The sequence below is a fragment of the Dermacentor albipictus genome, chromosome 4, assembly GCF_038994185.2.
Source record: "Dermacentor albipictus isolate Rhodes 1998 colony chromosome 4, USDA_Dalb.pri_finalv2, whole genome shotgun sequence".
Taxonomy (NCBI): Eukaryota; Metazoa; Arthropoda; class Arachnida; order Ixodida; family Ixodidae; genus Dermacentor; species Dermacentor albipictus.
In genome coordinates this window covers 110,628,960-110,636,536 of record NC_091824.1, presented here as the reverse complement: position 1 = coordinate 110,636,536, position 7,577 = coordinate 110,628,960, and the positions used below count along the sequence as shown (strand labels likewise).

Genomic DNA, 7,577 nt, shown 5'->3' with positions numbered 1-7,577 from the left:
AAGTGGGTTTCAGGGTTGAGGGCCCGTTACACAAGTACTGGCCGAGTTTTTAACTGAATGATCGCATGAGACTGTCCCAAATAACGGCGCATCGTCCTCCATCACTTGCAGACCCTATCCTTCCTTTTTAAACAACGCATCTCCGAAAAGGAAGTGCTGGCTTCACAGGATTTATTCTGCCTCCTCAAAGCTAGCACCAAGGTCAATGTTTGTTTTGGTCCCTCGCGGTATAAGAGAACAGATGGATACGTTCGCTGTAAAGCTTCCGTACTGACTCTAAATTAATTCGTTTGGTTTGGCCTGAACGCCTACAATGTTGATTTGTGGTCTGTAGAGGAATCTCTCAAGAAACAACGGCGAACAACATCCATTGTAAATTACTGCATTTGCAGCCATTTGCCAAAGAATGCCCTTGGAAAGACCACGCCCCACGGGACAGAAGGCAATAAAAAAAGGAAAGAGATGACATTTACACAAAGAAAGAAAGAAAGAAAGAAAGAAAGAAAGAAAGAAAGAAAGAAAGAAAGAAAGAAAGAAAGAAAGAAAGAAAGAAAGAAAGAAAGAAAGAAAGAAAGAAAGAAAGAAAGAAAGAAAGAAGGCATGATCAAAAGATTCGTGTCCACATTCAGGAGATCTCGAGTTCGCGCGCTGGTGAACCAGCCCTGTGCAGTCTTGCGTTTTGTTTCGCACGCTGCAATAGAACTGCCCGGAGACTTGACCACCGGCCCCGGTATCACGGTAAAGCATGCCTTTTTTTATCTTTTCAAATAAAGCTACCGTGACAGGCATAAAGATAAGGGGTCGATAGCTATCATTGTGTCGCAACCAGGCCGCAATGCACAGCAGGATTTGAGGGGAAATAGTCGCTCCTATCAAGACAGCCAGGGCCTGGATCATGGATCTGCTTTAGAGCCTGTATGTCACACAACATGTAGCAATACTGAAGTCTCAGGCAGAGCGAGTATAGGAAGGAAATAATGAAAAGGATAATGGGTCACCGGCAATGCGACAATGAAAGACGGTCATCCTACCATAAAAAAGGAAAGAAACAGTAAAGAACAGGACTACAGGACAAAGGACACTGCAGCTTCGTGTGACTTTTGGTGATTTCGTGAGCGACAAGTGCATATACGGTACGGCATATCCGCGGGCAGTGCGGCATGTTTACCGGCCGGAATCTTCGTTCCGGCACATACGAGGCGCAGTGGACAAAATATGGCGAACAAAAGGCGCAGGCGGAACGGGGAGAAGCGCATTTTGTCGCCTTATCCAGCGGAACGGTGGCAGCCGTGACAGTAAATATATACACGAACATGCAGACCGCACTCTCAGCAGCTATAAAAGCCGACAGTGCACGGTTACTTCTCGCCAGTGGACCAAAGTAACGAAACTGGAGCTACGTGTAGAACGAACAGTAAATAAAAAATAAATAAAAAAATGAAAGAGCACGGAGAGCTTGGTTTTATTGCTCCTCCTTCCTTACTTTACTCCCTCACATCGCTTGGCCTCGGGGCAGAGAACCAGACGCAAGCTCCCCAAGTCTGTTGCCGTAGCTAGCACGAACCAACAGCGCAGACGAAGAACGCATGCGAGGTCTTGGTTTCCCCCGTATTCTGCGTGCTTTTTATTTGTCCCTAGAGCGAAAAAAGGAGAAGAAGAGAAGACTAGGCTGTACATTCCCCGAAGCAAAAGGGTTGCGAGGAGGAAACGATCCGCGTAAGAAGAGAGAGGAGGTAGCAATAACGACCTCTTCAACAAACAGACCGAACGGGCGCGGAATAAACGAGCCTGGATGCAAAGTATCTTCGCCGTGAGGCACGGCGGAATTCGGATGTGGCGCGGCAGTTCTGGCTGCAGTTTCGATAGTGCCTCTTTTTTCTGCCATTTCTGTTTTCCCTCGTTTACTTTTCATCTGCCTTTTCCTGCGACTCGTTTGTCACTGCGGCTTGCATCGTGAGAATTTTGCACAGCCGTACAGTTTATGGAGCAGCATTGTAAGTCGACCGACACGGCTGCTGAGCTGTAATACTGCAGCCGTACGGAAGATGGCGCGCAGATACGGTCCTACCAGGCCGTTATTTGCGCAGCGTCCATAGTAATACTTCGCCGGCTTTTACGACGCCGACGAACAGAAATCTAAGGAACGAAAAAAAAACGACTTTCTCCGCACCATCATGGTGAATGCTCTGAGGACCCTGTGCGGCCAGTATGTCAGAGTTTGACAAGTACTGGTTGGGGCCTCATGCCAAGTGAAAGTGCGTTATTGAAATAACTCAATTTCTGAAACTAAATTGCGTCGGAAAATTCGTAAAATATAAACTTACACACAATCTACGGATGCAATAGCTTGGGATTGTAATTCGAATATACAACAATAACGGCACCATCAGGTGACCATGTCGCCTGATGACGTAATCTGAAGACGTCATCACGTCAATCGTGACGTCACGTGATGACGTCTTTGTCAACTGACGATGTCACCTGATAGCATCATGTGATGCCTCTTGGAGAAGCAGCACACTGTGTGCTTCCCACTTCTTTGCAATGTTTCCGGTATCAGCGCCTATCCTTATTTGAGCACCGCGCACGCGGACATGAAACATTCCACCTAAGGCTAACAGCTCCGCTGTAGAAGCAACAGCTACCAGCTGATATGTTGCGCTGCGACTGGTTATCTTTTTCCTCGTTTTAGGTAAGATGGCGGATGGTGGTTGCAGGGTTGTCGTCAGATGACGGTTTGCATTTTCAAGATCAGGTGGTACTAGGTCGATAAGAGCAGTTTTGAGGAATATAAAAAAAGATTAAAGAGATGTATGCAAAAATGCTCGAATTAAAAGCATGTATGCCGTACCTGAGTAACCCAAGCAGGCTAGGTGATCATTTGTCACCTAGGGGATGCCAAAGGGGATGCCAGGGGACGCCAATAGATCATCATCATCATCATCACCATAATCATCGCCATCATCATCATCATCTATTTTTCCCTGAAAATTTTCACGAACCTTTGGCACTCTGGAAAACCTATACCGAAATTCGCGCAAGCTTTGTGCCGCGAAATAAAAGAGGCTACGTAGTTTACAGGCTAACTTCCAACGTAGATGTGAGGGAAAGCATAACTCGTTAAAGTGGTCCTACGCCATGCCTAGAATTTAGTGAAAAAAGCAATTCCGCTGAATGCGTAAACTGCTGTGAGTATCTCAGTCGAATTTTGTACTCGTGTGTGGCTCGTGGGGCTCACAAGCAGAACGCGAAGTCACCTTTTTCTCATACGCTTTCTCTTTAGCAGAGGCCTTCTCCTCACCTTTTCGGGGCTGCCGGCGGCTGCCTCTTGACGTCACTGGGCAGATTGCCATAGTGTGCTGCCATTGTCCGACAGTTGACATCGATCAATCAGCATGTGTGAATCAGTGTGCTTCTTCCTGCTGTTGCTGTGCGTATTTAATAACGCAATTCCCTAACAGGCTGAAGTAAGCGAAAATCAGCGTTTCGAATTTCGATAAGAATTACGTACTTCCGGAGAAAGCGGACTATCGTCTACTCACGGTTGGATGCGTCCATTGCCATAGGAATTAAACTTTGGCCACAACGCTTATCGGTGTCGTAACTAAAGGCTCTCGCTAATTTCTAATAATTTTTAACACCATACAAACCTCTAACCACGCGAAACTTAAGGTCAGACAACACGTACGCTAGGTAGCGTGCGCTCACTCCTGGCCGCTGTTGGCTATACGCTTTGGAAAAGATCGCTTCGTAATCAGCTAACGATAGTGCTTCAGAATGTACCGTTTGGATACGGCTACTATCGGTCGGACAAGCTGGTCCAAGACAAAGCCGGTGTGCACCACGTATCAAGGTCAGACTGGAGCACCTGAGCGTGAGCGCGCACTCCAGTTGTGTCGTACGCATTAAATTTGGTGGCAAGAATACGGATACGTCACGTCGGTTGCACCAGGAATGCGTAAAATTCGCCCCCTTATGAGAACCAGCTCCAAAACTTCGCTTTCGAACAGCAGCGCCGTAACACACAGCCTAGCGAGAGGTTGAAATAGTTTTCAGTAGAATATGCTGCGATTTGGCGACGTCAATTTCACCGCTCATATTGAAGTACATGTGTCCAGATTATCAGCAAAACGAGAACAAGGGGAAAGCAAGAGCCAGCATTTCGACAAGTGGACTTGTCTTTTTCTAGGCGGCATATGCTCTCAACATACGTCTCCTTGAAAAAGGCGAATGCGGTGAATGCAAATGCGGTGCCATTCCACTTTGTGAAGGTGGATGACCAGGGAAGGTGTATGTGCATGGGCCCCTTAATAACAAACTGTCCATTGCCGTGCGTCAAATGCCGAATACACACACATGGAAGGCGAGGCGCGACTAGTCGCTCCTCCACGATGTTGAGCCTCGTAAGATGACGCATCGGGGGATATACATACCCACGCATTGTTGCAAAACGCGGAACGACATCATTTCCTAACAAATCCTGGCCCGTAGAACAGACTGTACTTCACCGCACTCCGAGGACACATACTTCTTCACCGTAGCCAAGGCTATCGTGCGCTGTTCGATGTCCCGCATTGCAGTAATGGTTGTGAGTTCACTCGAAAACCACAAACGGTCCCACATAACACAGGCCACACAAAATTAGTTCCCCATAAGCTCCCTCTGAAACCTGGCCGTTGCTCCGCCGAAACATTCCAAGTTCGCGGGATCGGGCCCACATGGACGGTTCGCATTCCCGTCTGGCTCCCGGTCCTGGCGGGCAGCACGCACACGGGACCGCCTCCAGGGGAGAGTGGAAGGAAAAGAGATAAGCACGCGCTTGAAACGCCTGCAAAAAGAGGGCGGTGCCAACGTAGACATGGCCGACGTGGGTCAGTGACGTATCCGTTTATTAACCTTAATTTTAAAAGTTGGTAAAGTGCTTAAAGCCTGCTTCACCTTCACCGCGGGTCGGCCCGGTATTGCACTACCGTCGGGATCGGCTCACGTATGGGGAGAAATTCTCGATCTACATGGCTCGACAGACGCATGCAAGTTTTTGCGGAAACTAGCCATATACAGCTTCGCTGTAGAAAAGAAGTCCTGCTATCACCTTGTGATCGTTTTGCTGATCGCCTTGTATTTCCGTCTCACGCATTCCCCGTGCGTTCCCACATGTCCAGATTCTGGCCTGATTTGGAGCCGGCGTGCTAGAGTGTATGAGCGCATGCGCTACTCCAACGCGCATGGGTATGGGCAGAGCCTGGCTGGACGCATAGAGGACATAGGGCAAAAGCCAATGTTGATACAGGCGCACGTCTGTTATCATACAAAAAGTCGTACTATTTTCGTGGCCTCCCTATCAGGTGGTGTCAGCACATTTCAGCTGCACACACGAACTGCCTCGGCGCCTCCTCGCCAGCGCCGGTTCCACATAGTTAGGCGCGTTGACCCTACTGCCCGCAGCAGTAGGGTGATCAGGTATTGCCGCAACGCATGTACACATGGCAAAGGCGCAAACTGAGCACGCTGCCTTTACTGCACCTTAACTGTAGGCCAGCATGCTGCCAGCCAGCAGAGCCAGCGCACGATCCACTCTGGTCTAGCGGCTCTAGCACGAGATAGGACGTATTCTATTCCCGTGCCATCTGCACCAAAGCTCGCCGAGTCCCACCGGTTACGCAGACTGCAGCGGACGCTATAGAGCGTCGAATATTCGCCGCCGTGACGTAACTGCACCGCGTGTGGTGCGTGCCCACGTTACCCTGGACTATATACGCGCCTTTAAGCCGATGGGCACGCTGTCGACGTAATCGCACCAATGAACGTAAAAACGACGTTTCGTTTGACCCTCGCAAATTCTGTGGTTGCCATAGATACAAGTGCGAAAGAAAATGTGCTAGTCATGCCACTTGGTGCGAGAAAACGAAATCGCGCGTAGCGATTTTTTAGACCGTGGCATAGCAAAAGGATGAGACACCTGTGGAGGCACCGTTAACCTAACCGTAAGTTGAGGGGTAGCCTCCGAGTTTGATGCGTCGTAGGCACCAAATCTGGACTAGTCCAAACATCCAAAATAGAATATCCAAAATCAAACATCCGAAATCAAACTTGAACTAAGCGCCAAGTTGAACTTGAACTTGAACGTGACCTGCGGGCACCACCCCGCTCCGCACTGCAAAGATTTGAAGATGGAGCGGGAGCAACGTGAAGGGGATCAAAGGCGTTCTTTGATTGCCAGTGACTCCGCTTCTATTGAACGCATCGAAGTACCTTTTCCTGCAAAGCATTTTATAAATAGTCTATAAATAGCAACAGTAGGCGTCTGCAACCTCCGCAGCGATAAATTTCGGCTACCCAACAAAGGAACCCCACAAGGATCAGTTATTTCACCCCTCCTTTTCAATATCGCAATGATCAAGCTACCGAAACAACTGAACGCCATCCCAAACCTATGCCATGCCCTTTACGCCGACGACGTCACACTCTGGACCAAAGCACCTACTACTGGACAACAAGAACGCAATCTACAAGAAGCCGTAGATATTATCGAAAGATACCTCGGAGACTGCGGTCTCCAATGCGCACCTGAAAAATCGGAGCTTCTTGTCCTGAGAGCACGGACACGAGGAAGACCACCTAACTATATCGAACCCGATCCTAGCGTCTCGCTCAACGGAACCAAGATCCCTACAGTCGACTCTCTTCGCGTACTCGGACTTCGCATCCACAAGGACGGATCAGGGGCGGCCACTCTCCCGCGTCTCCAACGCACACTGTCACAAGTTACGCACCTCGTCAAGAGGATCACAAACCAAAGAAGCGGACTCAAGGAGCACGACACGCTTAGCATAATTCAAGCTCTCCTAACTAGCCGTATCACCTGCGGAACTCCCTACTTGAAGCTCAAGCCGGCAGAAATCAAAAAACTCAATGTCGTCATTCGAAAGGCAATCAAAGTAGCCTTGACGCTGCCACCCATGGCATCAACGGAGAAACTCCTCCGGCTCGGCGTCCACAATACATGGGAAGAGCTTGTCGAGGCTCATAAGATCAGCCAACTAGAGCGGCTCAAGCTCACACCTACCGGACGTGCAGTTTTGCGCTACCTCAACTACAGTGAAAGCTACATTGCAGACACAGACCAGAAAGCAAGAATCCCACCTGCAGTCCGGGACTGCATCAGCGTTGCAAGTATACCGCGCAATATGCATTCAAATTATCATAAGGAGCGTCGCCAAAGCAGAATCCGCGCACTCAGCAAGAAATACGGGAGAGACCCTCATACGAGGTACACCGATGCTGCCCGGTATATTAAACGAAACGCCTTTGCCCTAAGCGTCACGGATCACCAAGGCAAAGAACTTGCAGCTGTCACCATCCGAGCAAGAGCCCCTGAGACTGCAGAGGAAACGGCAATTGCTCTAGCAATAACAACTTGCCCTGAAGTAGCAGTAATACTAACAGACTCCCAAGCAGCAGCTCGCAACTATCAAAAAGGCCGCGTATCAGAAACAGCGCTCAAGATACTAAGAAATCACATCGCACGCGCCCCGCTCCCCGACACCTACATCGACTGGGTTCCAGGCCATCAGGGC

At 49.2% G+C, this 7,577-nt stretch overlaps 1 pseudogene; it reads left to right on the top strand.

Moving 5' to 3' along the window:
* Positions 1–4,887: 4,887 nt before the first annotated feature.
* LOC135914054 (U2 spliceosomal RNA) lies at positions 4,888–4,985 on the top strand (annotated as a pseudogene).
* Positions 4,986–7,577: the final 2,592 nt, after the last annotated feature.